This window comes from Lepidochelys olivacea (assembly GCF_965140295.1).
Source record: "Lepidochelys olivacea isolate rLepOli2 genome assembly, chromosome: 24".
NCBI classification, from domain to species: Eukaryota; Metazoa; Chordata; order Testudines; family Cheloniidae; genus Lepidochelys; species Lepidochelys olivacea.
In genome coordinates, this window is record NC_140434.1 from 4,733,103 (window position 1) to 4,745,105 (window position 12,003).

A 12,003-nucleotide genomic window follows, 5' to 3' on the forward strand; every position below is an offset into this window, starting at 1 on the left:
CAGTCTGACTCAGAGCCTGCTGCCTGCCTGCCCACAAGATGCAGGTAGTAGGCATCCCTGGCTGAGCTGGGGCTGATGAGGGTTAATGACCTTGCATCTCCACCACCTCTGCCTGTGTTAACTGGACTTTTTGTGTCCAGTCAGTAAATCTGACTGGACACTGCCAGGTCCCCTTTTTGACCGGACTTTCCAGTGGAAAACTGGACACCTGGCAACCCTACATACACAGAGTGAGCCACAATCCCTGCCCAAAAAAGTTTACAGTCTAACTAGACACGGCGACAACAGTGCAAGAGAGGGAGAACTTCTGGGGCTGAATCTTATTTACCCTAAGGCCCCTTTATACCACTCCAGCAACCGCAGGACAGGGCAACTGTGCGGCCAATCTCTTGAAATGGAGTTTTTTGAATGACCCGTGATGCTGCTCATTTCAGACTCTGTCACATATCACTGTCGAGTGCCCAGTGACTCATTTCGACGGCGGGCTATCGGCTCTCCACCTAGCTGATGATGACGCTGTTAAATGACTGGGTCCATTGCACATGCGCTGATGACCAGCACAAAGGAGCCTTACAGCAAATGGAAATTTCACTGACACCAGGACATATTATACCCATTTTACAGGAGTGCAGAGCGATTCATGGCCAGCTTTCCATAAGACCTAAGGTCTCACTCAGGCACCAAATGGAGCAGCATAGAAGTGGAGAGTAGGCGCTAAGCCCTTTTGAAAATCTGTCCTTTATTAAGTGCCTAGCTGGGAGCTGAAGCACTTTCAAAAATACCCCGAAACACAGGCACTGAGCAACTCAAACCCTGGCTGCAGGTTGTGCAGCAAGTCTGGGATACAGCGGGGAAGTGAATCCAGGGTCATATCTTAGCCACAAGTTCCGCAGGCCTGTTGAGAGAGCAGAGAACCATCCAGGGCACAAACAGGAAGCATTTTTGTACACATGTGAGGATGGGGAAAGACGGCCATAATAAACCAGTGAATTTCTGTTCCTTTTTGACACTCTGGAAAAGCAGGAGGGGGAAGGCGGTTGTTTTTTGGTTTTTAAGACATAAGAAGTCAAGTGGCCTGTCATTAGCCTGGGTCATTTAAATTCTTTGCCGCTTTCTGAGTGACTCTTCAATTTTGCATTTTTAAATATCTGTACCTGAACAGCCAATAAACAAGCTGACACGGAAAGATATTTCTTAAGGGGTACTAGAGAGAAAATTTTAAAAAGAAGCCAAGACAGCCCTGGAGTTTTTCTGTTACTAACACCAGTTGGGTTTGGAGCGCTCTGATCAATCTGGTTTGACGTCTGTGTTTCTTTAAATCCTTCTGTTTAAGATTCTGTCCTCAGAAAAAGCAAGCACGGCAATATGGGGTGGGGGGCAGATGTGTTGTCATTCTTCACACATCACCAAGCAAGGGAATCCCGGCTTTAAGCGCAAAACTCAACTCATTCCCAATTACAAAACCATAACAATAGCTAGCTATTCCTCCTGCTCCAGGAAACCTGGGACCAAGTGTGCAGCGCTGCATGCAGTGAAGAGACAGGTATCAGCTGTGACAAGGAGAGGAAGGATTTTGGGAGGGTATGGGGGAAGCACTAGACTTTTTGGGTCCCAGCTCTGACAGAGACTCCTGAGTATGTCTCTATACTAAAGTCACGGGATGTGACTGCAGCTTGACAGACACACCTGTGTTATACAAACCCGCCTGGATCCCTGGGTAATTACTCTGTTGGTGAGGTCCCCTGAGTTGCCACCTGCCACGGCTCCATGGCTCTGCTCCTCGAGTGAGCTAAAGTTTGTTCAGGTATGTCTCCATGAGCTGCAATCACACCCCCAGGCTGCAATGTAGGCATACCCCGCAAGTCATTCTGGGCCTCAGTTCCTTGATCTGTATAAACGGGATAATTGCACTTCATTGGTTTATTCAGGCTTGTGATCCTGCCTTCGGTAGCACACAGGCAGAATGCTGCTGCGGGGAAGTCCGAGCATAAGGCGATTGGGGGCATTTTGATGTCCCCGATCTCACAATCTTTCCTGTGTTTATCCTCCCAATACTCCCGTGAGGTAGGGCAATGCTTTCCTCTCCATTTTATAACGGGGAACTGAGACAGCCCAGTGACTTGACCAATGTGACACAGGAAGTTTGTGGAAGAGCAGGGACTTAAGCCCAGGTCTGTGGCTGCTGTTCTACCCACAGCCCACCCTGCCTCTCCTCTCCATGCTTACTACTAGCCCTCAGCACAGTAGTGAATTTCGCCTGCTAAATGGCCCTGGAAAGAGACCTGACCGGCAGAAATCTTTTCAGAGGTTGTTTCGAGGAGGCTGAAGTGACCCAGCAAGGCAAAGCACCAAGCTGCCTAGCATTACAAGCAGCCCCAACGAGACAGCATGTCTCAGCAGGGAGTGGGTCTAAGCTGCATGCAATAGGATTCCAAAGTTGGCAGCTCTTCATTTTTCAACTAAGCTGAGCTGTTCTTGCTCTCCGCATCAACCTTAAAAGCTCTTGGCAGCTTCTTTTTCAGCCCAAGCGTTAGCTCCCTGGCTGGGTTTTGAGCCCCGCACAGTTCCTTTCTGTGGACAGTAACAGCAGCAGGAGAACATTTTTCAAATTTCAACTTTCAAATTACAATTTTTCCTTGAAAACGTGACGTTTTGGTAGGGAAGATGGGGATGATATTTGTGCATCTGCTTTTCCCTCTGCTTCTTTTTACAGGGAGCAATAAAAACAGCAATAATAATATTACACTGTATTACAGCAGTGACTTGAGGGCCTGGATCAGAATCAGGACCCACGTGGTAGGTGCTGTACAGAGACAAATACAGTCCCCGCTCTTTCATCCCAAGATCTCCAAGGACTCCACCAATGCAATTTCAGCCTTACCACACAAAATGACAAAAGGAAGTACTATTTTTTCCCCCACACAAAGCATCATTAACCGGTGGAACTCATTGCCACAAGATAACAGTGAGGCCAAGCAACTTACCCACTGCTCTAATGTACCAAAACTATGAAGAGAACTTAGGAATGTTGATTCCTAGGCCCCTGCTCTGACACTAGACCATACTCCCTCCCAGATCCAGAATACCCAGGACTCCAAGTCCCCCTGTCCTAATCACTAGTCTACACCCCCAAAAACCAAGCAATCCCAGCCTTCCCTGCCTCATAAGCTTGCCATGAAGTTTGCCAGTGTCCAATTTATTTCTTCTGCATCAGCTACTTTAATTCTGGGTACAAGGGTTGGTATCAAGGGTATATGGATATCTATAAATCACATTTGCTAATAATGCCATAAATAAATGGCACAGCAGCAGGAATTGGCTTCTTTGTCTGTCCTATTGACCCAGGTATCAAAGCATACAAGGGGGAAGATTTCTTCTCCGAAACCCACTATTCATTTTCCATGAAAGAAGAACACTCGGAAGCCTAAAACACACGTATTCCCAGGAGGCCACAGACATACAAGCAACAAAAAGTTCCTTTTACCTCCCCAGTACCAAGGGTCTTTCCAAGGACAAGTTGCATTGAAATGACATTTACCAGCTGAACCCCGGTTTTCTTTCCTTCGTTACTGAAACGTGTGCACCTTTCCCTGTGCCGTTAATAAACAGCAGTGCAGCTGCAGTGCTCTGGCAATCGAAGAGCGGCAGCAAAAGGGAAGTGGGACCGATATGATCATGTGAGATGGGGGCCCGCTCTATATGATGATAAGATAGGACACACCATATGGGATCATTAAAAAAAAGAACTAGATACATTCATGGAGGATAGGTCCATCAATGGCTGTTAGCCAGGATGGGCAGGAGTGGTGTCCCTAGTCTCTGTTTGCCAAACAGGGGATGGATCACTTGATGATTCCCTGTTCTGTTCATTCCCTCTGGGGCACCTGGCATTGGCCACTGTCAGAAGACAGGACACTGGGTTGGATGGACCTTTGTTTTGACCCAGTAGGGCCATTCTTATGACCAGTAGCTCAGCATCCCACTTTCTGCCACACCAAGAGAAATCACTGGTCCACCAGTAGCTCACCTTCTGCAGTACCAAATCATACCATGAGGCTCTCTAGCCCCGTACCCCACTTCCTGCTCCACCAGATCAGGACAGTGGTCTAGCCAGCTAAGAAGAATGGTCTAGAATGGTGCTTTTCCACCTGTGGTCCGCAGACCTCCGGGGGTCCGCAGGCTATGTCTGAGATTTCCAATTTTCCATTCAAAATTTTTGAGGGGTCCACAAATGAAAAAAAAGCTTGAAAACCACTGGTCTAGAAGATAAAACTTTCAGCTAGACGGCTAGGAGATCTGTCCCATGAATTGGCCCATGAAGTGGAGCTGTTTGTGTGGTTTTTCCCCATTGAGATTAAACAAAGAGTTCAATTCTTTTTTTTTTTCTCTTTTGGTCAAAACATGAAACATTCCTACTCCAAGGGTATTTGCTATTTAAAAAAAGGGTTTCAAAGGAAAATTTTCATTCAACTCAAGGTGGTATATTACTAGCGGTTTATATCACAACAGGAAGGATCCCGGTGCTGGAAATATACATAATGGGACCTCAGCTAGCATATATCAGCCTAGAAATTAGGCCTAGAAACTATCTGACCTAGTAATTAATGGGGGGAAGGGGGTGAGAGAAATCTGTAGTGATTACTCTATCATGGATACTTTATGTTGGTTCTTCCTTTGTTTTCTGGTTTCCTTCATCTGAAATACAAAGCATTCAGGCTGAGAGGGCTCTATGTTCTGCTCAAGGTGTATGAAATAACACAACATACTGCTGTACAAATCAGACCTTTGGTCCATTATCCCAGCATCCTGCCGCTAACAATGGCCAGCATCAGCTGCTTCAGAGGACGATACAAATAACCCGCTAATGTACAAATATGTAATAATCCGCTCCTGAGAGAAATTTCTTCCTACCCTAGGCATTTCTGCCCTGAAGCATCAATATTTACATCCCTTGTAAATGTTTGATCCTATCATATATAAGTGTGTATGTCTTTATTATCCATATAAATGTCTAATCCTATTTTGCATATGGCTACTGCAAGCCTAAATAATATCTACCAGCAGTGAGTTCCACAAGTTAATTATATGATGCATTAAAAATGTGCAAGTTGGCAACATTGCCTAGCCCTTTCTTTTCAAAACCAGGCAGTGATTTTAGGTGCCACCTTAAGCTGAATTTTCCAGAAGTGCTGAGTACCTGCAGCCCCGCAAAAGACAACCAGAGTTGAGGGTACCTAACACTTCTGAAAAGCAAGCCCCAATCACCTGATGATGGGTACATAAATGGCACCCAGAACGGTCATATTTGGAGTTTTAGGCCTCAGGATCTAATTCTGCACCATTAGAGTCAACAGGAGCTCCCCACAGGTGTTCTGTTCCACGATTAGCAACAAGGTATTATCGAGGTCAAGAGTTCAGCAGAATTTAAAAAAAAAAAAAAAGGATACTGAAGTTATCAGAGTTACAGCAGAAGCAGTGGATGTTTAGTACATCTGAAAATCAAGTTATAAGTGACTTGCCCCAAGTCACACAAAGTAGCAGTGGCAGGGGTAGACAGCACTCCCCTTCGGGTGTCATAATATAGGTCAGCTTCTTTAATCACTATACCATATTCTTTCCCAGAGATGGGTGTGGAACCCAGGAGTCCTGGATCCCAGTCCCCTGCTCTGACCATTAGACAACACTACCTCCCAACGTTGGAAGAAAACCTAGGAGTCCTGGCAACTAGCTCCTTCTTTTAACCATTAGACAACAGGCCTGCCTGACCTGGATGAACCAACCCTCTCCCCCGGCATCCTGACCGCCAGTCCTTTCCTCTAACCACTAAACAACGCTGTAGGGAAAAGACATTTTTGCACTGCTTCTGTGACCGTCACAATGGGGAAAAAAAGAATCAGTGACTTTTACAAAATGTTTCCTTTCCACCCCAAACAAACCAACAAACAAAAAATAGCCCAAGACAAATTCAGATCTTTGAGAGGGAGAAGAAAAGGATTCAGAAAAGCGAGGCGTTATTAAGATCCCCTTTGAGATTCGGCTGTCAATGAACAGAGCTGGGTTAACCCTGATACAAAGGGCATGACTTGCAAGGCAGTTGCTGCTCACAGTCCTTGCCTTTTCTTCCCTTTTTCAATAATGAGCAACACTGAGGCCCCCTGAGGCAGAAAAACGAGGCTCCCAAATCTGACAGGCCAATCAAGGCCCCACAGCCCCGGGACGCTAAACTTCTGCTGGGTTTCATCCTGCCTTCTCATATGCCGTGTTTGTCATAAGGCAGGGGAGAGAAACGGAGATCTGTCTAGGTGTGGAACTTGGAGCCGACTGTTCTAAACTCATAGCTTATATCGGAGCAGCCCTGAAGCCACAGTGTCCGGAGCCAAAGTCAGTCAGGATGCCTGGGTTCTATTCCCACCTTGAGGAAGGGAGTGTAGCCTAGTGGACCGGGCAGAGGACAGGAACCTGGAGCTTCCTCCAGAAAGGAAGCATAGGAAACCAGCTGCCATAGAGTCTTGGGGTACACCTCCACTCATAGGTGCAGAAACTAGGGGTGCTGGGGGTGTTGCCGCACTCCCTGGCTTCAAGTGGTTTCCATCATATCCAGGGTTTACAGTTTGGTTCAACGGCTCTCAGCACCCCCCTCTATACAAATTGTTCCAGCACCCCTGTCTACACTGCATTAAAAGCCCCACGGCATAGCTGACTTGGGTTCACAGGGCTACGAAATTGCAGTGTAGATATTCAGGCTCGGGCTAGAGCCCAGAATCTGAGACCCTGTGAAGGGGGAAGATCTCAGAGCCTGGACTCCAGCTTTGGTGTCTACCCCAGCTATTTTTAGCCCCATAGCCTGAGCCTGCTAATCCAGGCTCTGAGACTTGGTGCCAGGATTTTTTATTGCTGTGTAGACATAGCCTTGGGGTCCATCCCCAGTTCTGGGAGGGACTGTAGACTAGCGATTAGAGCAGGTGGAAGGGGCATGCCAGAACATCGGCTTCTATTTGCAATTCTGGACAGGAACGTTGTCTAGCGGTTAGAACAGGGGGAAACTGACGTGCGTTTTCTTCCCAGGTCAGGGAGGGGGTGCAGTCAGAGCAGAAGCAAGGACTCATGATTTCTGGGTTGCAGAACTGACGCTGGGCACTATTCCTGCCTTCCTCAGGCAGTATTGTCTAGCAGTGAGCACAGAGCCTACGTCAGGACTCCTGAGTGCAGTTACTGATTGTGATACTGGCTGAGTGTATCATCCTGGGAGCAAGTCACTTACCATCTGATCTTCAGAGGTGCTGAGCACGCAACAGCTCCCATTAGCTAGCACTGGTTACATGACTGAAATGGAAAAGGTATCTAAGAGCCGAGTGGGCTTTTTCACCTGGGACGCAGACCCTAGGGCAGCAGCCCTTGATCAAAGTACAAACAAGGGACGAATGGTCAGGCAAAGAAAACACAGGAGACCTGTGGAAAGAACCACCCCATCCAGATCAATCCACATCAATGAAAAACCAGGAAAGGAGGAATTAACCTCACATGACAGATGTTAATTGTGTCATGCCAGCAGCCACTCAGATATCACTGCAGCCGATAAGGCACTGCCCTGAGAGTTAGAAGAGATGGGTTCCATATCCAGATTTGCCATGTAACCTTGGCTAAGTCACATGCCCCCTCTCTGCCTCAGTTTCCCCACCTACCAGTTGGCTATATTGACTGTAAGCTCTTTGGGGCGGGGACAGTCTCTCACTAGATGTCTGTGCAGCACCCACCCACTGCCTATAGTTTAAGGCCAGATGGGACCATTAGATCATCTAGTCCAGGGGGTCTCAACCTTTTGCTTTCTGAGCTCCCGCCCAACATGCTATAAAAATTTGACAGCCCAGCTGTTCCACAACAACGCTTTTCTGCATATAAAACCCAGGGCTGGTGTTATGGGGTACCAAGCTGGGCAATTGCCCAGGACCCCATACCACAGGGGCAACACAAAGCTAGGTTGCTCAGCCTTTGGCCCCGGGCTGCAGTCCCGCATGGTGGCACTTCGGCTTTCTGCCCTGGGCCCAAGCGAGTCTAATGCTGGCCCTGCTTGGCAGACCCCCTGAAACCTGCTCGCAGCCCCCCAGGGGACCCCAGACCCCTGGTTGAGAACCACTGATCTAGTCTGACCTACTGTGTATCACAGACCATTACGTTTCACCCATGTTCCCCTACATCAAGCCTAATCACTTGAGTTCAGCTATAGCATTTCAATCCCTAGGAGACTAAATGGATGTGTGCCCCAGGCAGAGAACAGGAGAGACTGAGGTGTGCCAATGGCCCAGGCCCCTGCAAGGGAAGGGAATCAATTAGGTGAAGTGACCTTGCATGGAATCCACCTAGTACAAGGAGGCTTCTAGATGCTGCTCTAATGCAGTAAGAAGAACCTGAATAGAAAAGAAAGGAAGCCACTTGCAGGCAAACAGCTCCCAAAGCTGTGGTGGGCTTTATTTTGAGTTCAGCATGCAAGCAGAGGTGAAGATGTCAGTAAAGAATAATCCAGCCCTTGATAGACACGTTCTTAAAGATACTTGAAAATCCACCCATCTGCCTGGCTATTTCAAAGGGAGGGAGAGATAGCCTGACCTGCCCTCGCTTGCAGCGATGGCCAGTCGGTGCAGGGCAATGTGTGGGTGATCAGCTGGCCAAGAGAAGGGACAAGTCACCTGCATTAGTGAGGCTGCAGTTTGATTGATTTACACATACTTTAAAATCCACTGGTTCGTTCAAGTGGCTGGACCAGATGGCTGCTTAGACTAACCACAACAGGTGCTTTTGGCCAGTACTTGCATTCAAAAGAAATCTAGTGAGAGGTCCTTGCGCCCCGCACCTCATGCAGTCATCGACACCAGTGCCAAGTGGTGTGGAAACACTGCCTTCTACACCAGCGCAAATGACTACCCAAGACACAGGGCAATGAAGGCAACAGAAATAAAAGAATTGCTGAGAGAGCAGGGAGGCAGTAAGGTCTAATGGATAGGTCATGAGAGTAGGAGTTAGGAGAGCTGCATTCTGTTTCTGCCTTGGCCACTGGCCTGCTGGGTGACCTTGGGCCAGTCACTTACCCTGTCTGTGCCTCCACTTACCCATCTGTACAATAGGGATAACAATGCTGACCTTTCTCTGCAAGGGACCAATGAAAAATGACTATCAGAGAGGGAAGATTTATGACCTAACACACCACAGGACTATCCCCTCCTAACCCACTGGTTGATTTGTGCTGTCCTTCAACTGTAAATTCTCCAGAGCAGAAATCGCCTCCTCCTAGGTGGATGTAAAGTGCAGAAGATAATGGATCCCTGACCCTTGACTGCAGCCAATTGGTGCTACCCCAATACAAATAATATTTGATTAATAATAATGAATATTATTATTAAGTTGAGAGAGATCAGCTTTGTCCTGATACATAACTTTTGCCATTTCACGCTACACAAGCACATAGCTGTGTTATTCATTAATTGGTTTCATTTATATGAGCGTAGCACCTGGGAGCCCCAGTCACAGACCAGGACCCCATGGTGCTAGGCGCTGTACAAAAAGATGGTCCCCGCCCTAAAGTGCTTACAATCCAAGGATCTAGCCTTCATCCCAGTAGTATCCCAGATCCTCGCGATCATTAACAGATTTTCTTCCCTTCCCAACACCCCTGTGAGACACAAGCATTATTTCCATTTTATAGATGGGGAACAAAAGTACCGTTTATGCAACTATTATGTTTATTATGTAACTAGCCTAAGTCATAGAAGGAAATCTATGGCTGGAGCAGGAACTGGGCCCGGGTCTTTAGAGCCCCGCAAAGGAACTACCCCATACTGTCAGTAGGAATTATTTTGGGGAAGGTCTGTGGCGTGTGTTATCCAGTGGGTCAGACCAGGTGATCACAATGGGCCCTCCTGGCCTTGGAATCTAGGACCAGTCCTTCCTTAGCCTAACTCCAACCAGCCTGAATTTATCCCCGTTCCGTTGCCGCCACCGTTTTTCTATCGCCTTTATCTCGCGGCTCTGAGCGCAGGGCACAAAGCGAGCCAGACACTCTTAAGACATGGCTACGGATGAGGTGGTCTCCATGGCAACCATCACCATGCCACAGCTCTTCGGCTTTTCTTCCCTCACTCGCCGGGTTTTTATGCCATTTGGTGCAAGCGGTGGCAAAGAAAGGTGCTGAGAATTGCCCCGGCAGGTTGACTGGCGAGCGCTCGCTTGTGTCAGGGACGCCAGCGGCTCTGCACTAGTCTGACTGCTTTTTCCAGACCGTCTCCAAAGATACGTAGCAACCGCTCGCCCATCGCTAGGCACGGCCCTGCCGTGCCAGAGCCCCAACCCAAACCATTTTTATTACCGTAGCGTTAGCGTGCTCAAGAGCGTGACAACCTACCTTGAAAAATGGGATTGTCCTACTGCAGATGGCAGTTGTGAAGTGCTCAAACACTACAGTGACGGTGGCTAGAGAAGTCAGAGATACAGAGGGGCAGTGACTCACCCAGGGCCACACAGCAAGTCAGTGGCAGAGCTGGAAGCAGGATCTGGCTCTCCTGAGTTCCATTCCAATCCTACTACACCACACCCCCATGGACTACAACTGGGACTGCAAATGGGTGGAGGGGCCTCTTTGTAAAGCACGTTGCAATCTCTAGCTGCCATGCCCTATAGAGGAGGTATGTGTTATTGATATGGCCCCCTGAGAATCTGGCAGTGTAAGGCAAAGGTCAGATCTGATCCAGACGTCCCGGATTCCACTCCAGGTTTTTGGTTCAGGCCTTGACTTCCCAGCCTGCACTTGAAATTTGTCTCCTGAGAGGCAGAATGGGCTTCCAGTTAAGGCACCAGGCTGGGATTCAGGAGATTTGGGTTCAATTCTTTGGTCTCCTGCAGACTCCTCATGTGACCTTGGGTAAGCCATTCACCCTGTCTGCGTCTCATCACCCCACATGCAAGGTGGGAACAGCTGTTCTTTTCTTGGCTTTTTAGATTTGAACCTCTCTCACTGTGCGGTCCCTCCGCACCTCACGCAATGGGGCGCTGACTTCAGTTGAGACGTCTAGGTGCTACTGGACAACAATAATTGTACAGTTCAGAAGAGACCTATATAGCCAGCCCACCGGCTTGAGGGACCTGGGTCCTTTAAAGGGTGCCCAATACATAACCATCAACTCAGGAAGGTGATAGATCTCTGGTGGGTCCCTTCTGCAAGGCACACAGCAAAGCACTTGGGCTGTGGAACCCGTAAGAGAATGCAGGAAGCAGAGAACTCCAGAATCACTTCTCCCACCTACTTGCTATTATACAAGAATGACTATCACAGCAATTAACAGACATGCCAATTAAATACAAGCAGGTGCTGGTTAACTCTGCACTGAGTAATTCATACCCGACTCCAGCTAAATTGCTTTAAATTGGAGAGACGGGCGAAGGAGCAGAGTTTGCAATTGGCAAAGCGCGGTGGGGAGGAAGGGGAATCATCTCTGCTGGGAAATATTTTTGCAAAAGCAGGGGTGCTTAGGAATCTGGGTCCACTTGATCCAATTCCCCCAGATTTAGGGAGCGGGCAATTCAGTGAGTGGGTTTGTATCTCATCCAAGTCTCTTACTACTGGACAATGGATTCTATGGGGAAAAGTATTTCCTTTCATCATTTTTGAATCTGCCACCTTTCAATTTCATTGAAAGTCCCCTTGCTCTTATGATACAAGATGCGGTGAATAGAAATTTCACATCCACTTTCTCTGGACCATTTATTATTCTGTACATCTCATCGCTTTCCAAACTAGAAGGCAAATAAAAAACTAAGTTTTATTTATCTTTTAAAAGCTCATTATTTTTAAGGCAAACTCATGATTTGATGGGGGAGGGGAGTGACTTGATTTTTTTGAAAGTTTAGGGCTGACAACACTGGAACAATCCCTATCTTTGCAGTCTCTCTTCATGGGACCTTTTCCATGCTCCTAATCACTCTGGTCTCCAGGCTGTCCCTGAACCTCCTCTAATG

General features: G+C 47.8%; 1 protein-coding gene across 1 annotated transcript in view; it reads right to left on the reverse strand.

The window, feature by feature from the left end:
• The window catches only part of MEF2D (myocyte enhancer factor 2D), a 168,562-nt gene that overhangs the window by 71,936 nt on the left and 84,623 nt on the right, over window positions 1-12,003 (reverse strand). The window lies entirely within an intron of this gene.